This window comes from Schistocerca gregaria, chromosome 3, assembly GCF_023897955.1.
Source record: "Schistocerca gregaria isolate iqSchGreg1 chromosome 3, iqSchGreg1.2, whole genome shotgun sequence".
NCBI classification, from domain to species: Eukaryota; Metazoa; Arthropoda; class Insecta; order Orthoptera; family Acrididae; genus Schistocerca; species Schistocerca gregaria.
Window position 1 is genome coordinate 30,018,875 of NC_064922.1, and position 24,786 is coordinate 30,043,660.

Sequence of the window (24,786 nt, forward strand, 5' to 3'; positions counted from 1 at the left end):
GTTTGAGACATTACACCCATGGAGGAAAGTGCGCATGGTGACTCTTGTATTCAATCCCGATGCAATTTCTGTGTTTCATCAACACTCTGATTGTCCACATATTAAAGAATGCCCCCAGATGTGCATCGGAAACAACTACTGGTGTTCCAGGGAGCAATCAAAGCGTAGACTGTTTGAGACATTACTCCCATTGAGGAAAGTGCGCATATTGATTTTTGTATTCAATCCCGATGCAATTTCTGTGCTTCAACAACACTCTGATGGTCCACAGATTACAGAATGCCTCCAGATGTGCATCGGAAACTACTACTGGTCTTCCAGGGAAAGATCAAAGCGTAGACTGTTTGTGACATTACTCCCATGGAGGAAAGTGCGCATGGTTACTGTTGTATTCAATCCCGATGCAATTTATGTGTTTCATCAACACTCAGATAGCCCCCAGATTACGGAATGCCTCCACATGTTCATCGGAAACTACTGCTGGTCTTCCAGGGAACGATCAAGGCGTAAACTGCTTGAGACATTACTCCCACGGAGGAAAGTTCGCATGGTGACTGTTGTAATCAATCCCCATGCAATTTCTGTGTTTCAACAACACTCTGATAGTCCGCAGATAACAGAATACCTCCAGATGTCCATCGTAAACTACTACAGGTCTTCCAGGGAACGATCATGGCGTACACTGTTAGAGACATTACTCCCATGCAGGAAAGTGCGCATGGTGACAGTTGTATTCAATCCCGATGAAATTTCTTTGGTTCATCTACACTGTGAAAGTCCACAGATTACAGAATGCCTCCAGATGTGCATCGGAAACTACTACTGGTCTTCCAGGGAACGATCATAGCGTAGACTGTTTGAGACATTACTCCCATGGAGGAAAGTGCGCATGGTGACTGTTGTATTCAATCCGTTGCAATTTCTCTGTTTCATCAACAGTCTGATAGTCCACAGATTTCAGAGTGCCTCCAGATGTGAATCGGAAGCCACTACTGGTCTTCCAGGGAACGATCAAAGCGTAGACTGTTTGTGACATTACTCCCACTGAGGAAAGTGCGCATGGTGACGTTTGTATTCAATTAAGATGCAATTTCTGTGTTTCATCAACACTCTGATAGTACACAGATTACAGAAAGCCTCCAGATGATCATCGTAAACTACTACAGGTCTTCCAGGGAACTATCATGGCGTACACTGTTAGAGACATTACTCCCATGCAGGAAAGTGCGCATGGTGACTGTTGTATTCAATCCCGATGCAATTTATGTGTTTCATCAACACTCAGATAGCCCCCAGATTACGGAATGCCTCCACATGTTCATCGGAAACTACTGCTGGTCTTCCAGGGAACGATCAAGGCGTAGACTGCTTGAGACATTACTAACACGGAGGAAAGTTCGCATGGTGACTGTTGTATTCAATCCCGATGCAATTTCTGTGTTTCATCAACACTCTGATAGTCCACAGATTACAGGATGCTCCAGATGTACATCGGAAACTACTACTGGTCTTCCAGGGAACGATCAAAGCGTATACAGCTTGAGACATTACTCCCATTGAGGAAAGTACGCATGGTGACTGTTGTATTCAATCCCAATGAAATTTCTGTGTTTCAACAACACTCTGATAGTCCACAGATTACAGAATACCTCCAGATGTGCATCGGAAACTACTACTGGTCTTCCAGGGAACGATCAAAGCGTAGGCTGTTAGAGACATTACTCCCATGCAGGAAAGTGCGCATGGTGACTGTTGTATTCAATCCCGATGCAATTTATGTGTTTCATCAACACTCAGATAGCCCCCAGATTACGGAATGCCTCCACATGTTCATCGGAAACTACTACTGGTCTTCCAGGGAACGATCATAGCGTAGACAGTTTGAGACATTACTCCCATGGAGGAAAGTGCGCATGGTGACTGTTGTATTCAATCCCGATGTAGTTTCTGTGTTTCATCAACACTTTGAGGGTCCACAGATTACAGAATGCCTCCAGATGTGCATCGGAAACTACTACTGGTCTTCCAGGGAACGATCATAGCGGAGACTGTTTGAGACATTACTCCCATGGAGGAAAGTGCGCATGGTGACTGTTGTATTCAATCCGATGCTATTTCTCTGTTTCATCAACAGTCTGATAGTCCACAGATTTCAGAGTGCCTCCAGATGTGAATCGGAAACTACTACTGGTCTTCCAGGGAACGATCAAAGCGTAGACTGTTTATGACATTACTCCCATGGAGGAAAGTGCGCATGGTGACTGTTGTATTCAATCAAGATGCAATTTCTGTTTTTCATCAACAATCTGATAGTACGCAGATTACAGAAAGCCTCCAGATGTGCATCGTAAACTACTACAGGTTCTCCAGGGAACGATCATGGCGTACACTGTTAGAGACAATACTCCCATGCAGAAAGTGCGCATGGTGACTGTTGTATTCAATTCCGATGCAATTTATGTGTTTCATCACCACTCAGATAGCCCCCAGATTACGGAATGCCCCCACATGTTCATCGGATACTACTGCTGGTCTTCCAGGGAACGATCAAAGCGTAGACTGTTTGAGACATTACTCCCATGGAGGAAAGTGCGCATGGTGACTGTTGTATTCAATCCCGATGTAATTTCTGTGTTCCATCAACAGTCTGATAGTCCTCAGATTACACAGTGCCTCCAGATGTGAATCGGAAACTACTACTGGTCTTCCAGGGAACGATCAAAGCGTAGGCCGTTTGAGACATTACTCCCATGGAGGAAAGTGCGCATGGTGACTGTTGTATTCAATCCCGATGTAATTTCTGTGTTTCATCAACAGTCTGATACTCCTCAAATTACACAGTGCCTCCAGATGTGAATCGGAAACTACTACTGGTCTTCCAGGGAACGATCAAAGCGTAGACTGTTTGAGACATTACTCCCATGAAGGAAAGTGCGCATGGTGCCTGTTGTATTCAATCCCAATGCAATTTCTGTGTTTCATCAACACTTTGAGGGTCCACAGATTACAGAATGCCTAAAGATGTACATCGGAAACTACTACTTCTCTTCCAGGGAACGAGGTAAACGTAGACTGTTTGAGACATTACTCCCATAGAGGAAAGTGCGCATGGTGACTGTTGTATTCAATCCCGATGAAATTTCTTTGTTTCATCTACACTGTGAAAGTCCACAGATTACAGAATGCCTCCAGATGTGCAACGGAAACTACTACTGGTCTTCCAGGGCACGATCAAAGGGTAGACTGTTTGAGACATTACTCCCATGGAGGAAAGTGCGCATGGTGACTGTTGTATTCAATCCCGATCTCATTTCTGTGTTTCATCAACAGTCTGATAGTCCTCAGATTACACAGTGCCTCCAGATGTGCATCGGAAACTACTACTGGTCTTCCAGGGAAAGATGAAAGCGTTGACTGTTTGAGACATTACTCCCATGGAGGAAAGTGCGCATGGTGACTGTTGTATTCTATCACGAAGCAATTTCTGTGTTTCATCAACACTTTGAACGTCCACAGATTACAGAATGCCTCCAGATGTCAACGGAAACTACTACTGGTCTTCCAGGGCACGACCTAAGCGTAGACTGTTTGAGACATTACTCCCATGAAGGAAAGTGCGCATAGTAACTGTTGTATTTAATCCCGATGCAATTTCTGTGTTTCATCAACACTCTGATAGTCCACAGATTACAGGATGCTCCAGATGTACATCGGAAACTACTACTGGTCTTCCAGGGAACGATCAAAGCGTATACAGCTTGAGACATTACTCCCATTGAGGAAAGTACGCATGGTGACTGTTGTATTCAATCCCAATGAAATTTCTGTGTTTCAACAACACTCTGATAGTCCACAGATTACAGAATACCTCCAGATGTGCATCGGAAACTACTACTGGTCTTCCAGGGAACGATCAAAGCGTAGGCTGTTAGAGACATTACTCCCATGCAGGAAAGTGCGCATGGTGACTGTTGTATTCAATCCCGATGCAATTTATGTGTTTCATCAACACTTTGAGGGTCCACAGATTACAGAATGCCTAAAGATGTACATCGGAAACTACTACTTCTCTTCCAGGGAACGAGGTAAACGTAGACTGTTTGAGACATTACTCCCATAGAGGAAAGTGCGCATGGTGACTGTTGTATTCAATCCCGATGACATTTCTTTGTTTCATCTACACTGTGAAAGTCCACAGATTACAGAATGATTCCAGATGTGCATCGGAAACTACTACTGGTCTTCCAGGGAACGATCATAGCGTAGACAGTTTGAGACATTACCCCCATGGTGGAAAGTGCGCATGGTGACTGTTGAACTCAATTCCGAAGAAATTTCTGTGTTTCACCACACTTTGAACGTCCACAGATTACAGAATGCCTCCAGATGTGCAACGGAAACTACTACTGGTCTTCCAGGGCACGATCAAAGGGTAGACTGTTTGAGACATTACTCCCATGGAGGAAAGTGCGCATGGTGACTGTTGTATTCAATCCCGATCTCATTTCTGTGTTTCATCAACAGTCTGATAGTCCTCAGATTACACAGTGCCTCCAGATGTGCATCGGAAACTACTACTGGTCTTCCAGGGAAAGATGAAAGCGTTGACTGTTTGAGACATTACTCCCATGGAGGAAAGTGCGCATGGTGACTGTTGTATTCTATCACGAAGAAATTCTGTGTTTCATCAACACTTTGAACGTCCACAGATTACAGAATGCCTCCAGATGTCAACGGAAACTACTACTGGTCTTCCAGGGCACGACCTAAGCGTAGACTGTTTGAGACATTACTCCCATGAAGGAAAGTGCGCATAGTAACTGTTGTATTTAATCCCGATGCAATTTCTGTGTTTCAACAACACTCTGATGGTCCACAGATTACAGAATGCCTCCAGATGTGCATCGGAAACTAAATACTGGTCATGCAGGGAACGATCAAAGCGTAGACTGTTTGAGACATTACTCCCATGGAGGAAAGTGCGCATGGTGACTGTTGTATTCAATCCCGATGTAATTTCTGTGTTTCATCAACAGTCTGATAGTCCTCAGATTACACAGTGCCTCCAGATGTGCATCGGAAACTACTACTGGTCTTCCAGGGAACGATCATAGCGGAGACTGTTTGAGACATTACTCCCATGGAGGAAAGTGCGCATGGTGACTGTTGTATTCAATCCGATGCTATTTCTCTGTTTCATCAACAGTCTGATAGTCCACAGATTTCAGAGTGCCTCCAGATGTGAATCGGAAACTACTACTGGTCTTCCAGGGAACGATCAAAGCGAAGACTGTTTGTGACATTACTCCCATGGAGGAAAGTGCGCATGGTGACTGTTGTATTCAATCAAGATGCAATTTCTGTGTTTCATCAACACTCTGATAGTACACAGATTACAGAAAGCCTCCAGATGTGCATCGTAAACTACTACAGGTTCTCCAGGGAACGATCATGGCGTACACTGTTAGAGACATTACTCCCATGCAGGAAAGTGCGCATGGTGACTGTTGTATTCAATCCCGATGCAATTTATGTGTTTCATCACCACTCAGATAGCCCCCAGATTACGGAATGCCTCCACATGTTCATCGGATACTACTGCTGGTCTTCCAGGGAACGATCAAGGCGTAGATTGCTTGAGACATTACTCCCACGGAGGAAAGTTCGCATGGTGACTGTTGTATTCAATCCCGATGCAATTTCTGTGTTTCAACAACACTCTGATAGCCCACAGATTACAGAATACCTCCAGATGTGCATCGGAAACTACTACTGGTCTTCCAGGGAACGATCAAAGGGTTGACTGTTTGAGACATTACCCCCATGGAGGAAAGTGCGCATGGTGACTGTTGTATTCAATCCCGAAGCAATTTCTGTGTTTCATCAACACTTTGAACGTCCACAAATAACAGTATGCCTCCAGATGTGCATCGGAAACTACTACTGGTCATCCAGGGAACGATCAAAGCGTAGACTGTTTGAGACATTATTCCCATGGAGGAAAGTGCGCATGGTGACTGTTGTATTCAATCCCGATGTAATTTCTGTGTTTCATCAACAGTCTGATAGTCCTCAGATTACACAGTGCCACCAGATGTGAATCGGAAACTACTACTATTCTTCCAGGGAACGATCAAAGCGTGGGCTGTTTGAGACATTACTCCCATGGAGGAAAGTGCGCATGGTGACTGTTGTATTCAATCCCGATGTAATTTCTGTGTTTCATCAACAGTCTGATAGTCCTCAGATTACACAGTGCCTCCAGATGTGAATCGGAAACTACTACGGGTCTTACAGGGAACGATCAAAGCGTTGACTGTTTGAGTCATTACTCCCATGGAGGAAAGTGCGCATGGTGACTGTTGTACTCAATCCCGAAGCAATTTCTGTGTTTCACCACACTTTGAACGTCCACAGATTACAGAATGCCTCCAGATGTGCAACGGAAACTACTACTGGTCTTCCAGGGCACGATCAAAGGGTAGACTGTTTGAGACATTACTCCCATGGAGGAAAGTGCGCATGGTGACTGTTGTATTCAATCCCGATCTCATTTCTGTGTTTCATCAACAGTCTGATAGTCCTCAGATTACACAGTGCCTCCAGATGTGCATCGGAAACTACTACTGGTCTTCCAGGGAAAGGTGAAAGCGTTGACTGTTTGAGACATTACTCCCATGGAGGAAAGTGCGCATGGTGACTGTTGTATTCAATCACGAAGCAATTTCTGTGTTTCATCAACACTTTGAACGTCCACAGATTACAGAATGCCTCCAGATGTGCAACGGAAACTACTACTGGTCTTCCAGGGCACGACCAAAGCGTAGACTGTTTGAGACATTACTCCCATGAAGGAAAGTGCGCATAGTGACTGTTGTATTTAATCCCGATGCAATTTCTGTGTTTCAGCAACACTCTGATGGTCCACAGATTACAGAATGCCTCCAGATGTGCATCGGAAACTACTACTGGTCATGCAGGGAACGATCAAAGCGTAGACTGTTTGAGACATTACTCCCATGGAGGAAAGTGCAAATGGTGACTGTTGTATTCAATCCGATGCTATTTCTCTGTTTCATCAACAGTCTGATAGTCCACAGATTTCAGAGTGCCTCCAGATGTGAATCGGAAACTACTACTGGTCTTCCAGGGAACGATCAAAGCGAAGACTGTTTGTTACATTACTCCCATGGAGGAAAGTGCGCATGGTGACTTTTGTATTCAATCCCGATGTAATTTCTGTGTTTCATCAACACTCTGATAGTACACAGATTACAGAAAGCCTCCAGATGTGCATCGTAAGCTGCTACAGGTTCTCCAGGGAACGATCATGGCGTACACTGTTAGAGACATTACTCCCATGCAGGAAAGTGCGCATGGTGACTGTTGTATTCAATCCCGATGCAATTTATGTGTTTCATCACCACTCAGATAGCCCCCAGATTACGGAATGCCTCCACATGTTCATCGGATACTACTGCTGGTCTTCCAGGTTACGATCAAGGCGTAGACTGCTTGAGACATTACTCCCACGGAGGAAAGTTCGCATGGTGACTGTTGTATTCAATCCCGATGCAATTTCTGTGTTTCAACAACACTCTGATAGTCCACAGATTACAGAATACCTCTAGATGTGCATCGGAAACTACTACTGGTCTTCCAGGGAACGATCAAAGCGTTGACTGTTTGAGACATTACCCCCATGGAGGAAAGTGCGCATGGTGATTGTTGTATTCAATCCCGAAGCAATTTCTGTGTTTCATCAACACTTTGAACGTCCACAGATTACAGAATGCCTCCAGATGTGCATCGGAAACTACTACTGGTCATCCAGGGAACGATCAAAGCGTAGACTGTTTGAGACATTACTCCCATGGAGGAAAGTGCGCATGGTGACTGTTGTATTCAATCCCGATGTAATTTCTGTGTTTCATCAACAGTCTGATAGTCCTCAGATTACACAGTGCCTCCAGATGTGAATCGGAAACTACTACTGGTCTTTGCAGGGAACGATCAAAGCGTAGGCTGTTTGAGACATTACTCCCATGGAGGAAAGTGCGCATGGTGACTGTTGTATTCAATCCCGATGTAATTTCTGTGTTTCATCAACAGTCTGATAGTCCTCAGATTACTCAGTGCCTCCAGATGTGAATCGGACACTACTACGGGTCTTACAGGGAACGATCAAAGCGTTGACTGTTTGAGTCATTACTCCCATGGAGGAAAGTGTGCATGCTGACTGTTGTACTCAATCCCGAAGCAATTTCTGTGTTTCACCACACTTTGAACGTCCGCAGATTACAGAATGCCTCCAGATGTGCAACGGAAACTACTACTGGTCTTCCAGGGAACGATCATAGCGGAGACTGTTTGAGACATTACTCCCATGGAGGAAAGTGCGCATGGTGACTGTTGTAATTAATCCGATGCTATTTCTCTGTTTCATCAACAGTCTGATAGTCCTCAGATTACACAGTGCCTCCAGATGTGCATCGGAAACTACTACTGGTCTTCCAGGGAAAGATGAAAGTGTTGACTGTTTGAGACATTACTCCCATGGAGGAAAGTGCGCATGGTGACTGTTGTATTCAATCCCGATGTAATTTCTGTGTTTCATCAACAGTCTGATAGTCCTCAGATTACACAGTGCCTCCAGATGTGCATCGGAAACTACTACTGGTCTTCCAGGGAACGATCATAGCGGAGACTGTTTGAGACATTACTCCCATGGAGGAAAGTGCGCATGGTGACTGTTGTATTCAATCCCGATGCTATTTCTCTGTTTCATCAACAGTCTGATAGTCCACAGATTTCAGAGTGCCTCCAGATGTGAATCGGAAACTACTACTGGTCTTCCAGGGAACAATCAAAGCGTAGACTGTTTGTGACATTACTCCCATGGAGGAAAGTGCGCATGGTGACTGTTGTATTCAATCCCGATGTAATTTCTGTGTTTCATCAACAGTCTGATAGTCCTCAGATTACACAGTGCCTCCAGATGTGAATCGGAAACTACTACGGGTCTTCCAGTGAACGATCAAAGCGTAGACTGTTTGAGACATTGCTCCCATGGAGGAAAGTCCGCATGGTGACTGTTGTATTCAATCCCGATGCAATTTCTGTGTTTCTTCAACACTTTGAAGGTCCACAGATTACAGAATGCCTCCAGATGTACATCGGAAACTACTACTTCTCTTCCAGGGAACGATGTAAACGTAGACTGTTTGAGACATTACTCCCATAGAGGAAAGTGCGCATGGTGACTGTTGTATTCAACCCCGATCAAATTTCGTTGTTTCATCTACACTGTGAAAGTCCACAGATTACAGAATGCCTCCAGATGTGCATCGGAAACTGCTGCTGGTCTTCCAGGGAACGATCATGGCGTAGACTGTTTGAGACATTACACCCATGGAGGAAAGTGCGCATGGTGACTCTTGTATTCAATCCCGATGCAATTTCTGTGTTTCATCAACACTCTGATAGTCCACAGATTAAAGAATGCCCCCAGACGTGCATCGGAAACAACTACTGGTGTTCCAGGGAACAATCAAAGCGTAGACTGTTTGAGACATTACTCCCATTGAGGAAAGTGCGCATAGTGATTTTTGTATTCAATCCCGATGCAATTTCTGTGTTTCAACAACACTCTGATGGTCCACAGATTACAGAATGCCTCCAGATGTGCATCGGAAACTACTGCTGGTCTTCCAGGGAACCATCAAAGCGTAGACTGTTTGAGACATTACACCAATGGAGGAAAGTGCGCATGGTGACTGTTGTATTCAATCCCGATGCTATTTCTCTGTTTCATCAACAGTCTGATAGTCCACAGATTTCAGAGTGCCTCCAGATGTGAATCGGAAACTACTACTGGTCTTCCAGGGAACGATCAAAGCGTAGACTGTTTGTGACATTACTCCCATGGAGGAAAGTGCGCATGGTGACTGTTGTATTCAATCCCGATGTAATTTCTGTGTTTCATCAACAGTCTGATAGTCCTCAGATTACACAGTGCCTCCAGATGTGAATCGGAAACTACTACGGGTCTTCCAGTGAACGATCAAAGCGTAGACTGTTTGAGACATTGCTCCCATGGAGGAAAGTGCGCATGGTGACTCTTGTATTCAATCCCGATGCAATTTCTGTGTTTCATCAACACTCTGATTGTCCACAGATTAAAGAATGCCCCCAGACGTGCATCGGAAACTACTGCTGGTCTTCCAGGGAACGATCAAGGCGTAGACTGCTTGAGACATTACTCCCACGGAGGAAAGTCCGCATGGTGACTGTTGTGTTCAATCCCGTTGCAATTTCTGTGTTTCAACAACACTCTGATAGTCCACAGATAACAGAATACCTCCAGATGTGCATCGTAAACTACTACATGTCTTCCAGGGAACGATCATGGCGTACACTGTTAGAGACATTACTCCCATGCAGGAAAGTGCGCATGGTGACTGTTGTATTCAATCCCGATGAAATTTCTTTGTTTCATCTACATTGTAAAAGTCCACAGATTACAGAATGCCTCCAGATGTGCATCGGAAACTACTTCTGGTCTTCCAGGGAACGATCATAGCGTAGACTGTTTGAGACATTACTCCCATGGAGGAAAGTGCGCATGGTGACTGTTGTATTCAATCCCGATGCAATTTATGTGTTTCATCAACACTCAGATAGCCCCCAGATTACGGAATGCCTCCACATGTTCATCGGAAACTACTGCTGTTCTTCCAGGGAACGATCAAGGCGTAGACTGCTTGAGACATAACTCCCGCGCAGGAAAGTGCGCATGGTGACTGTTGTATTCAATCCCGAAGCAATTTCTGTGTTTCATCTACTCTGTGAAAGTCCACAGATTACAGAATGCCTCCAGATGTGCATCGGAAACTACTACTGGTCTTCCAGTTAAGGATCATAGCGGAGACTGTTTGAGACATTACTCCCATGGAGGAAAGTGCGCATGGTGACTGTTGTATTCAATACGATGCTATTTCTCTGTTTCATCAACAGTCTGATAGTCCACAGATTTCAGAGTGCCTCCAGATGTGAATCGGAAACTACTACTGGTATTCCAGGGAACGATCAAAGCGTAGACTGTTTGTGACATTACTCCCATGGAGGCAAGCGCGCATGGTGACTGTTGTATTCAATCAAGATGCAACTTCTGTGTTTCATCAACACTCTGATAGTACACAGATTACAGAAAGCCTCCAGATGTGCATCGTAAACTACTACAGGTTCTCCAGGGAACGATCATGGCGTACACTGTTAGAGACATTACTCCCATGCAGGAAAGTGCGTATGGTGACTGTTGTATTCAATCCCGATGTAATTTCTGTGTTTCATCAACAGTCTGATAGTCCTCAGATTACACAGTGCCTCCAGATGTGCATCGGAAACTACTACTGGTCTTCCAGGGAAAGATGAAAGCGTTGACTGTTTGAGACATTACTCCCATGGAGGAAAGTGCGCATGGTGACTGTTGTATTCAATCACGAAGCAATTTCTGTGTTTCATCAACACTTTGAACGTCCACAGATTACAGAATGCCTCCAGATGTGCAACGGAAACTACTACTGGTCTTCCAGGGCACGATCCAAAGGTAGACTGTTTGAGACATTACTCCCATGGAGGAAAATGCGCAAGGTGACTGTTGTATTCAATCCCGATCTCATTTCTGTGTTTCATCAACAGTCTGATAGTCCTCAGATTACACAGTGCCTCCAGATGTGCATCGGAAACTACTACTGGTCTTCCAGGGAAAGATGAAAGCGTTGACTCTTTGAGACATTACTCCCATGGAGGAAAGTGCGCATGGTGACTGTTGTATTCAATCACGAAGCAATTTCTGTGTTTCATCAACACTTTGAACGTCCACAGATTACAGAATGCCTCCAGATGTGCAACGGAAACTACTACTGGTTTTCCAGGGCACGACCAAAGCGTAGACTGTTTGAGACATTACTCCCATGAAGGAAAGTGCGCTTAGTGACTGTTGTATTTAATCCCGATGCAATTTCTGTGTTTCAACAACACTCTGATGGTCCACAGATTACAGAATGCCTCCAGATGTGCATCGGAAACTACTACAGGTCATGCAGGGAACGATCAAATCGTAGACTGTTTGAGACATTACTCCCATGGAGGAAAGTGCGCATGGTGACTGTTGTATTCAATCCCGATGTAATTTCTGTGTTTCATCAACAGTCTGATAGTCCTCAAATTACACAGTGCCTCGAGATGTGCATCGGAAACTACTACTGGTCTTCCAGGGAACGATCATAGCGGAGACTGTTTGAGACATTACTCCCATGGAGGAAAGTGCGCATGGTGACTGTTGTAATTAATCCGATGCTATTTCTCTGTTTCATCAACAGTCTGATAGTCCACAGATTTCAGAGTGCCTCCAGATGTGAATCGGAAACTACTACTGGTCTTCCAGGGAACGATCAAAGCGTAGACTGTTTGTGACAATACTCCAATGGAGGAAAGTGCGCATGGTGACTGTTGTATTCAATCCCGATGTAATTTCTGTGTTTCATCAACAGTCTGATAGTCCTCAGATTACACAGTGCCTCCAGATATGAATCGGAAACTACTACGGGTCTTCCAGGGAACGATCAAAGCGTAGACTGTTTGAGACATTGCTCCCATGGAGGAAAGTCCGCATGGTGACTGTTGTATTCAATCCCGATGCAATTTCTGTGTTTCTTCAACACTTTGAAGGTCCACAGATTACAGAATGCCTCCAGATGTACATCGGAAACTACTACTTCTCTTCCAAGGAACGATGTAAACGTAGACTGTTTGAGACATTACTCCCATAGAGGAAAGTGCGCATGGTGACTGTTGTATTCAACCCCGATCAAATTTCTTTGTTTCATCTACACTGTGAAAGTCCACAGATTACAGAATGCCTCCAGATGTGCATCGGAAACTACTACTGGTCTTCCAGGGAACGATCATAGCGTAGACTGTTTGAGACATTACACCCATGGAGGAAAGTGCGCATGGTGACTCTTGTATTCAATCCCGATGCAATTTCTGTGTTTCATCAACACTCTGATTGTCCACAGATTAAAGAATGCCCCCAGATGTGCATCGGAAACAACTATTGGTGTTCCAGGGAACAATCAAAGCGTAGACTGTTTGAGACATTACTCCCATTGAGGAAAGTGCGCATAGTGATTTTTGTATTCAATAGCGATGCAATTTCTGTGTTTCAACAACTCTCTGATGGTCCACAGATTACAGAATGCCTCCAGATGTGCATCGGAAACTACTACTGGTCTTCCAGGGAACCATCAAAGCGTAGACTGTTTGAGACATTACACCCATGGAGGAAAGTGCGCAATCTTGACTGTTGTATTCAATCCGATGCAATTTCTCTGTTTCATCAACAGTCTGATAGTCCACAGATTTCAGAGTGCCTCCAGATGTGAATCGGAAACTACTACTGGTCTTCCAGGGAACGATCAAAGCGTAGACTGTTTGTGTCATTACTCCCATGGAGGAAAGTGCGCATGGTTACTGTTGTATTCAATCCCGATGCAATTTATGTGTTTCATCAACACTCAGATAGCCCCCAGATTACGGAATGCCTCCACATGTTCATCGGAAACTACTGCTGGTCTTCCAGGGAACGATCAAGGCGTAGAATGCTTGAGACATTACTCCCACGGAAGAAAGTGCGCATGGTGACTGTTGTGTTCGATCCCGTTGCAATTTCTGTGTTTCAACAACACTCTGATAGTCCACAGATAACAGAATACCTCCAGATGTGCATCGTAAACTACTACAGGTCTTCCAGGGAACGATCATGGCGTACACTGTTAGAGACATTACTCCCATGCAGGAATGTGCGCATAGTGACTGTTGTATTCAATCCCGATGAAATTTCTTTGTTTCATCTACACTGTAAAAGTCCACAGATTACAGAATGCCATCAGATGTGCATCGGAAACTACTACTGGTCTTCCAGGTAACGATCATAGCGTAGACTGTTTGAGACATTACTCCCATGGAGGAAAGTGCGCATGGTGACTGTTGTATTCAATCCCGATGCAATTTATGTGTTTCATCAACACTCAGATAGCCCCCAGATTACAGAATGCCTCCACATGTTCATCGGAAACTACTGCTGGTCTTCGAGGGAACGATCAAGGCGTAGGCTGCATGAGACATTACTCCCACGGAGGAAAGTTCGCATGGTGACTGTTGTATTCAATCCCGATGCAATTTCTGTGTTTCATTAACACTCTGATAGTCCACAGATTACAGGATGCTCCAGATGTACATCGGAAACTACTACTGGTCTTCCAGGGAACGATCAAAGCGTAGACAGTTTGAGACATTACTCCCATTGAGGAAAGTGCGCATGGTGACTGTTGTATTCAATCCCGATGAAAATTCTGTGTTTCAACAACACTCTGATAGTCCACAGATTACAGAATACCTCCAGATGTGCATCGGAAACTACTACTGGTCTTCCAGGGGACGATCAAAGCGTTGACTGTTTGAGACATTACCCCCAACGAGGAAAGTGCGCATGGTGACTGTTGTATTCAATCCCGAAGCAATTTCTGTGTTTCATCAACACTTTGAACGTCCACAGATTACAGAATGCCTCCAGATTTGCAACGGAAACTACTACTGGTCTTCCAGGGCACGATCAAAGCGTAGACTGTTTGAAACATTACTCCCATGAAGGAAAGTGCGCATAGTGACTTTTGTATTCAATCCCGATGTAATTTCTGTGTTTCAACAACACTCTGATGGTCCACAGATTACAGAATGCCTCCAGATGTGCATCGGAAACTACTACTGGTCATCCAGGGAACGATCAAAGCCTTGACTGTTTGAGACATTACTCAAATGGAGGAAAGTGCGCATGGTGACTGTTGTATTCAATCCCGATGCAATTTATGTGTTTCATCACCACTCAGATAGCCCCCAGATTACGGAATGCCCCCACATGTTCATCGGATACTACTGCTGGTCTTCCAGGGAACGATCAAAGCGTAGACTGTTTGAGACATTACTCCCATGAAGGAAAGTGCGCATGGTGCCTGTTGTATTCAATCCCAATGCAATTTCTGTGTTTCATCAACACTTTGAGGGTCCACAGATTACAGAATGCCTCCAGATGTACATCGGAAACTACTACTTCTCTTCCAGGGAACGAGGTAAACGTAGACTGTTTGAGACATTACTCCCATAGAGGAAAGTGCGCATGGTGACTGTTGTATTCAACCCCGATCAAATTTCTTTGTTTCATCTACACTGTGAAAGTCCACAGATTACAGAATGCCTCCAGATGTGCATCGGAAACTACTACTGGTCTTCCAGGGAACGATCAAAGCGTAGACTGTTTGAGACATTACACCCATGGAGGAAAGTGCGCATGGTGACTCTTGTATTCAATCCCGATGCAATTTCTGTGTTTCATCAACACTCTGATTGTCCACAGATTAAAGAATGCCCCCAGATGTGCATCGGAAACAACTATTGGTGTTCCAGGGTACAATCAAAGCGTAGACTGTTTGAGACATTACTCCCATTGAGGAAAGTGCGCATAGTGATTTTTGTATTCAATAGCGATGCAATTTCTGTGTTTCAACAACACTCTGATGGTCCACAGATTACAGAATGCCTCCAGATGTGCATCGGAAACTACTACTGGTCTTCCAGGGACCCATCAAAGCGTAGACTGTTTGAGACATTACACCCATGGAGGAAAGTGCGCAATCTTGACTGTTGTATTCAATCCGATGCAATTTCTCTGTTTCATCAACAGTCTGATAGTCCACAGATTTCAGAGTGCCTCCAGATGTGAATCGGAAACTACTACTGGTCTTCCAGGGAACGATCAAAGCGTAGACTGTTTGTGTCATTACTCCCATGGAGGAAAGTGCGCATGGTTACTGTTGTATTCAATCCCGATGCAATTTATGTGTTTCATCAACACTCAGATAGCCCCCAGATTACGGAATGCCTCCACATGTTCATCGGAAACTACTGCTGGTCTTCCAGGGAACGATCAAGGCGTAGACTGCTTGAGACATTACTCCCACGGAGGAAAGTGCGCATGGTGACTGTTGTGTTCGATCCCGTTGCAATTTCTGTGTTTCAACAACACTCTGATAGTCCACAGATAACAGAATACCTCCAGATGTGCATCGTAAACTACTACAGGTCTTCCAGGGAACGATCATGGCGTACACTGTTAGAGACATTACTCCCATGCAGGAATGTGCGCATAGTGACTGTTGTATTCAATCCCGATGAAATTTCTTTGTTTCATCTACACTGTAAAAGTCCACAGATTACAGAATGCCTCCAGATGTGCATCGGAAACTACTACTGGTCTTCCAGGTAACGATCATAGCGTAGACTGTTTGAGACATTACTCCCATGGAGGAAAGTGCGCATGGTGACTGTTGTATTCAATCCCGATGCAATTTATGTGTTTCATCAACACTCAGATAGCCCCCAGATTACGGAATGCCTCCACATGTTCATCGGAAACTACTGCTGGTCTTCGAGGGAACGATCAAGGCGTAGACTGCATGAGACATTACTCCCACGGAGGAAAGTTCGCATGGTGACTGTTGTATTCAATCCCGATGCAATTTCTGTGTTTCATTAACACTCTGATAGTCCACAGATTACAGGATGCTCCAGATGTACATCGGAAACTACTACTGGTCTTCCAGGGAACGATCAAAGCGTAGACAGTTTGAGACATTACTCCCATTGAGGAAAGTGCGCATGGTGACTGTTGTATTCAATCCCGATGAAAATTCTGTGTTTCAACAACACTCTGATAGTCCACAGATTACAGAATACCTCCAGATGTGCATCGGAAACTACTACTGGTCTTCCAGGGGACGATCAAAGCGTTGACTGTTTGAGACATTACCCCCAACGAGGAAAGTGCGCATGGTGACTGTTGTATTCAATCCCGAAGCAATTTCTGTGTTTCATCAACACTTTGAACGTCCACAGATTACAGAATGCCTCCAGATGTGCAACGGAAACTACTACTGGTCTTCCAGGGCACGATCAAAGCGTAGACTGTTTGAGACATTACTCCCATGAAGGAAAGTGCGCATAGTGACTTTTGTATTCAATCCCGATGTAATTTCTGTGTTTCAACAACACTCTGATGGTCCACAGATTACAGAATGCCTCCAGATGTGCATCGGAAACTACTACTGGTCATCCAGGGAACGATCAAAGCCTTGACTGTTTAAGACATTACTCAAATGGAGGAAAGTGCGCATGGTGACTGTTGTATTCAATCCCGATGCAATTTATGTGTTTCATCACCACTCAGATAGCCCCCAGATTACGGAATGCCCCCACATGTTCATCGGATACTACAGCTGGTCTTCCAGGGAACGATCAAAGCGTAGACTGTTTGAGACATTACTCCCATGAAGGAAAGTGCGCATGGTGCCTGTTGTATTCAATCCCAATGCAATTTCTGTGTTTCATCAACACTTTGAGGGTCCACAGATTACAGAATGCCTCCAGATGTACATCGGAAACTACTACTTCTCTTCCAGGGAACGAGGTAAACGTAGACTGTTTGAGACATTACTCCCATAGAGGAAAGTGCGCATGGTGACTGTTGTATTCAATCCCGATGAAATTTCTTTGTTTCATCTACACTGTGAAAGTCCACAGATTACAGAATGATTCCAGATGTGCATCGGAAACTACTACTGGTCTTCCAGGGAACGATCATAGCGTAGACAGTTTGAGACATTACTCCCATGGAGGAAAGTGCGCATGGTGACTGTTGTACTCAATCCCGAAGCAATTTCTGTGTTTCACCACACTTTGAACGTCCACAGTTTACAGAATGCCTCCAGATGTGCAACGGAAACTACTACTGGTCTTCCAGGGCACGACCAAAGCGTAGACTGTTTGAGACACTACTCCCATGGAGGAAAGTGCGCATGGTGACTGTTGTATTCAATCCCGAACTCATTTCTGTGTTTCATCAACAGTCTGATAGTCCTCAGATTACACAGTGCCTCCAGTTGTGCATCGGAAACTACTACTGGTCTTCCAGGGAAAGATCAAAGCGTTGACTGTTTGAGACATTACTCCCATGGAGGAAAGTGCGCATGGTGACTGTTGTATTCAATCACGAAGCAATTTCTGTGTTTCATCAACACTTTGAACGTCCACAGATTACAGAATGCCTCCAGATGTGCAACGGAAACTACTACTGGTCTTCCAGGGCACGACCAAAGCGTAGACTGTTTGAGACATTACTCCCATGAAGGAAAGTGCGCATAGTGACTGTTGTATTTAATCCCGATGCAATTTCTGTGTTTCAACATCACTCTGATGGTCCACAGATTACAGAATGCCTCCAGAAGTGCATCGGAAACTACTACTGGTCATGCAGGGAACGATCAAAGCGTAGACTGTTTGAGACATTACTCCCATACAGGAAAGTGCGCATGGTGACTGTTGTATTCAATCCCGATACAATTTATGTGTTTCATCACCACTCAGATAGCCCCCAGATTACGGAATGCCCCCACATGTTCATCGGATACTACTGCTGGTCTTCCAGGGAACGATCAAAGCGTAGACTGTTTGAGACATTACTCCCATGGAGGAAAGTGCGCATGGTGACTGTTGTATTCAATCCCGATGTAATTTCTGTGTTTCATCAACAGTCTGATAGTCCTCAGATTACACAGTGCCTCCAGATGTGCATAGGAAACTACTACTGGTCATCGAGGTAACGATTAAAGCGTAGACTGTTTGAGACATTACTCCCATGGAGGAAATTGCCCATGGTGACTGTTGTATTCAATCCCGATGTAATTTCTGTGTTTCATCAACAGTCTGATAGTCCTCAGATTACACAGTGCCTCCAGATGTGAATCGGAAACTACTACTGGTCTTCCAGGGAACGATCAAAGCGTAGGCTGTTTGAGACATTACTCCCATGGAGGAAAGTGCGCATGGTGACTGTTGTACTCAATCCCGAAGCAATTTCTGTGTTTCACCACACTTTGACCGTCCACAGATTACAGAATGCCTCCAGATGTGCAACGGAAACTACTACTGGTCTTCCAGGGCACGATCAAAGGGTTGACTGTTTGAGACATTACTCCCATGGAGGAAAGTGCGCATGGTGACTGTTGTATTCAATCCCGATCTCATTTCTGTGTTTCATCAACAGTCTGATTGTCCTCAGATTACACAGTGCCTCCAGATGTGCATCGGAAACTACTACTGGTCTTCCAGGGAAAGATGAAAGCGTTGACTGTTTGAGACATTACTCCCATGGAGGAAAGTGCGCATGGTGACTGTTGTATTAAATCACGAAGCAATTTCTGTGTTTCATCAACACTTTGAACGTCCACAGATTACAGAATGCCTAAAGATGTGCAACGGAAACTACTACTGGTCTTCCAGGGCACGACCAAAGCGTAGACTGTTTGAGACATTACTCCCATGAAGGAAAGTGCGCATAGTGACTGTTGTTTTTAATCCCGATGCAATTTCTGTGTTTCAACAACACTCCGATGGTCCACAGATTACAGAATGCCTCCAGATGTGCATCGGAAACTACTACTGGTCATGCAGGGAACGATCAAAGCGTAGACTGTTTGAGACATTACTCCCATGGAGGAAAGTGCGCATGGTGACTGTTGTATTCAATCCCGCTGTAATTTCTGTGTTTCATCAACAGTCTGACAGTCCTCAGATTACACAGTGCCTCCAGATGTGCATCGGAAACTACTACTCGTCTTCCAGGGAACGATCATAGCGGAGACTGTTTGAGACATTACTCCCATGGAGGAAAGTGCGCATGGTGACTGTTGTATTCAATCCGATGCTATTTCTCTGTTTCATCAACAGTCTGATAGTCCACAGATTTCAGAGTGCCTCCAGATGTGAATCGGAAACTACTACTGGTCTTCCAGGGAACGATCAAAGCGTAGACTGTTTGTGACATTACTCCCATGGAGGAAAGTGCGCATGGTGACTGTTGTATTCAATCCCGATGCAATTTCTGTGTTTCATCAACACTCTGATAGTACACAGATTGCAGAAAGCCTCCAGATGTGCATCGTAAACTGCTACATTTGCTCCAGGGAACGATCATGGCGTACACTGTTAGAGACATTACTCCCATGAAGGAAAGTGCGCATGGTGACTGTTGTATTCAATCCGATGCTATTTCTCTGTTTCATCAACAGTCTGATAGTCCACAGATTTCAGAGTGCCTCCAGATGTGAATCGGAAACTACTACTGGTCTTCCAGGGAACGATCAAAGCGAAGACTGTTTGTGCATTACTCCCATGGAGGAAAGTGCGCATAGTGACTTTTGTATTCAATCAAGATGCAATTTCTGTGTTTCATCAACACTCTGATAGTACACAGATTACAGAAAGCCTCCAGATGTGCATCGTAAACTACTACAGGTTCTCCACGGAACGATCATATCGTACACTGTTAGAGACATTACTCCCATGCAGGAAAGTGCGCATGGTGACTGTTGTATTCAATCCCGATGCAATTTATGTGTTTCATCACCACTCAGATAGCCCCCAGATTACGGAATGCCTCCACATGTTCATCGGATACTACTGCTGGTCTTCCAGGGAACGATCAAGGCGTAGACTGCTTGAGACATTACTCCCATGGAGGAAAGTTCGCATGGTGACTGTTGTATTCAATCCCGATGAAATTTCTGTGTTTCATCAACACTTTGAACGTCCACAGATTACAAAATGCCTCCAGATGTGCATAGGAAGCTACTACTGGTCATCCAGGTAACGATTAAAGCGTAGGCTGTTTGAGACATTACTCCCATGGAGGAAAGTGCCCATGGTGACTGTTGTATTCAATCCCGATGTAATTTCTGTGTTTCATCAACAGTCTGATAGTCCTCAGATTACACAGTGCCTCCAGATGTGAATCGGAAACTACTACTGGTCTTCCAGGGAACGATCAAAGCGTAGGCTGTTTGAGACATTACTCCCATGGAGGAAAGTGCGCATGGTGACTGTTGTATTCAATCCCGATGTAATTTCTGTGTTTCATCAACAGTCTGATTGTCCTCAGATTACACAGTGCCTCCAGATGTGAATCGGAAACTACTACGGGTCTTACAGGGAACGATCAAAGCGTTGACTGTTTGAGTCATTACTCCCATGGAGGAAAGTGCGCATGGTGACTGTTGTACTCAATCCCGAAGCAATTTCTGTGTTTCACCACACTTTGACCGTCCACAGATTACAGAATGCCTCCAGATGTGCAACGGAAACTACTACTGGTCTTCCAGGGCACGATCAAAGGGTTGACTGTTTGAGACATTACTCCCATGGAGGAAAGTGCGCATGATGACTGTTGTATTCAATCCCGATCTCATTTCTGTGTTTCATCAACAGTCTGATAGTCCTCAGATTACACAGTGCCTCCAGATGTGCATCGGAAACTACTACTGGTGATCCAGGGAAAGATGAAAGCGTTGACTGTTTGAGACATTACTCCCATGGAGGAAAGTGCGCATGGTGACTGTTGTATTAAATCACGAAGCAATTTCTGTGTTTCATCAACACTTTGAACGTCCACAGATTACAGAATGCCTAAAGATGTGCAACGGAAACTACTACTGGTCTTCCAGGGCACGACCAAAGCGTAGACTGTTTGAGACATTACTCCCATGAAGGAAAGTGCGCATAGTGACTGTTGTATTTAATCCCGATGCAATTTCTGTGTTTCAACAACACTCCGATGGTCCACAGATTACAGAATGCCTCCAGATGTGCATCGGAAACTACTACTGGTCATGCAGGGAACGATCAAAGCGTAGACTGTTTGAGACATTACTCCCATGGAGGAAAGTGCGCATGGTGACTGTTGTATTCAATCCCGCTGTAATTTCTGTGTTTCATCAACAGTCTGATAGTCCTCAGATTACACAGTGCCTCCAGATGTGCATCGGAAACTACTACTGGTCTTCCAGGGAACGATCATAGCGGAGACTGTTTGAGACATTACTCCCATGGAGGAAAGTGCGCATGGTGACTGTTGTATTCAATCCCGATGCAATTTCTGTGTTTCATCAACACTCTGATAGTCCACAGATTACAGGATGCTCCAGATGTACATCGGAAACTACTACTGGTCTTCCAGGGAACGATCAAGGCGTAGACTGCTTGAGACATTACTCCCACGGAGGAAAGTGCGCATGGTGACTGTTGTATTCAATCCCGATGCAATTTCTCTGTTTCAACAACACTCTGATAGTCCACAGATTACTTTGATACCTCCAGATGTGCATCGGAAACTACTACAGGTCTTCACGGAACGATCAAAGCGTTGCGTGTTTGAGACATTACCCCCATGGAGGAAAGTGCGCATGGTGACAGTTGTATTCAATCCCGAAGCAATTTCTGTGTTTCATCAACACTTTGAACGTCCACAGATTACAGAATGCCTCCAGATGTGCAACGGAAACTACTACTGGTCTTCCAGGGCACGGTCAAAGCGTAGACTGTTTGAGACATTACTCCCATGAAGGAAAGTGCGCATAGTGACTGTTGTATTCAATCCCGATGTAGTTTCTGTGTTTCATCAACACTTTTAGGTTCCACAGATTACAGAATGCCTCCAGATGTACATCGGAAACTACTACTTCTCTTCCAGGGAACGAGGTAAACCTAGACTGTTTGAGACATTACTCCCATAGAGGAAAGTGCGCATGGTGACTGTTGTATTCAATCCCGTTGAAATTTCTTTGTTTCATCTACACTGTGAAAGTCCACAGATTACAGAATGCCTCCAGATGTGCATCGGAAACTACTACTGGTCTTCCAGGGAACGATCATAGCGGAGACTGTATGAGACATTACTCCCATGGAGGAAAGGGCGCATTGTGACTGTTGTATTCAATCCGATGCTATTTCTCTGTTTCATCAACAGTCTGATAGTCCACAGATTTCAGAGTGCCTCCAGATGTGAATCGGAAACTACTACTGGTCTTCCAGGGAACGATCAAAGCGTAGACTGTTTGTGACATTACTCCCATGGAGGAAAGTGCGCATGGTGACTGTTGTATTCAATCAAGATGCTATTTCTGTGTTTCATCAACACTCTGATAGTACACAGATTACAGAAAGCCTCCAGATGTGCATCGTAAACTACTACAGGTTCTCCAGGGAACGATCATGGCGTACACTGTTAGAGACATTACTCCCATGCAGGAAAGTGCGCATGGTGACTGTTGTATTCAATCCCGATGCAATTTATGTGTTTCATCACAACTCAGATAGCCCCCAGATTACGGAATGCCGCCACATGTTCATCGGATACTACTGCTGGTCTTCCAGGGAACGATCAAGGCGTAGACTTCTTGAGACATTACTCCCACGGAGGAAAGTTGGCATGATGGCTGTTGTATTCAATCCCGATGCAATTTCTGTGTTTCATCAACACTCTGATAGTCCACAGATTACAGGATGCTCCAGATGTACATCGGAAACTACTACTGGTCTTCCAGGGAACGATCAAAGCGTAGACAGTTTGAGACATTACTCCCATGGGGGAAAGTGCGCATGGTGACTGTTGTATTCAATCCCGATGCAATTTCTGTGTTTCAACAACACTCTGATAGTCCACAGATTACAGAATACCTCCAGATGGGCATCGGAAACTACTACTGGTCTTCCAGGGAACGATCAAAGCGTCGACTGTTTGAGACATTACCCCCATGGAGGAAAGTGCGCATGGTGACTGTTGTATTCAATCCCGAAGCCATTTCTGTGTTTCATCAATACTTTGAACGTCCACAGATTACAGAATGCCTCCAGATGTGCAACGGAAACTACTACTGGTCTTCCAGGGCACGATCAAAGCGTAGACTGTTTGAGACATTACTCCCATGAAGGAAAGTGCGCATAGTTACTGTTGTATTCAATCCCGATGTAATTTCTGTGTTTCAACAACACTCTGAAATTCCACAGATTACAGAATGCCTCCAGATGTGCATCGGAAACTACTACTGGTCATCCAGGGAACGATCAAAGCGTAGACTGTTTGAGACATTACTCCCATGGAGGAAAGTGTGCATGGTGACTGTTGTATTCAATCCCGATGTAATTTCTGTGTTTCATCAACAGTCTGATAGTCCTCAGATTACAGAGTGCCTCCAGATGTGAATCGGAAACTACTACTGGTCTTCCAGGGAACGATCAAAGCGTAGGCTGCTTGAGACATTACTCCCATGGAGGAAAGTGCGCATGGTGACTGTTGTATTCAATCCCGATGTAATTTCTGTGTTTCATTAACAGTCTGATAGTCCTCAGATTACACAGTGCCTCCAGATGTGAATCGGAAACTACTACTGGTCTTCCAGGGAACGATCAAAGCGTAGACTGTTTGAGACATTACTCCCATGAAGGAAAGTGCGCATAGTTACTGTTGTATTCAATCCCGATGTAATTTCTGTGTTTCAACAACACTCTGAAATTCCACAGATTACAGAATGCCTCCAGATGTGCATCGGAAACTACTACTGGTCATCCAGGGAACGATCAAAGCGTAGACTGTTTGAGACATTACTCCCATGGAGGAAAGTGCGCATGGTGACTGTTGTATTCAATCCCGATGTAATTTCTGTGTTTCATCAACAGTCTGATAGTCCTCAGATTACAGAGTGCCTCCAGATGTGAATCGGAAACTACTACTGGTCTTCCAGGGAACGATCAAAGCGTAGGCTGCTTGAAACATTACTC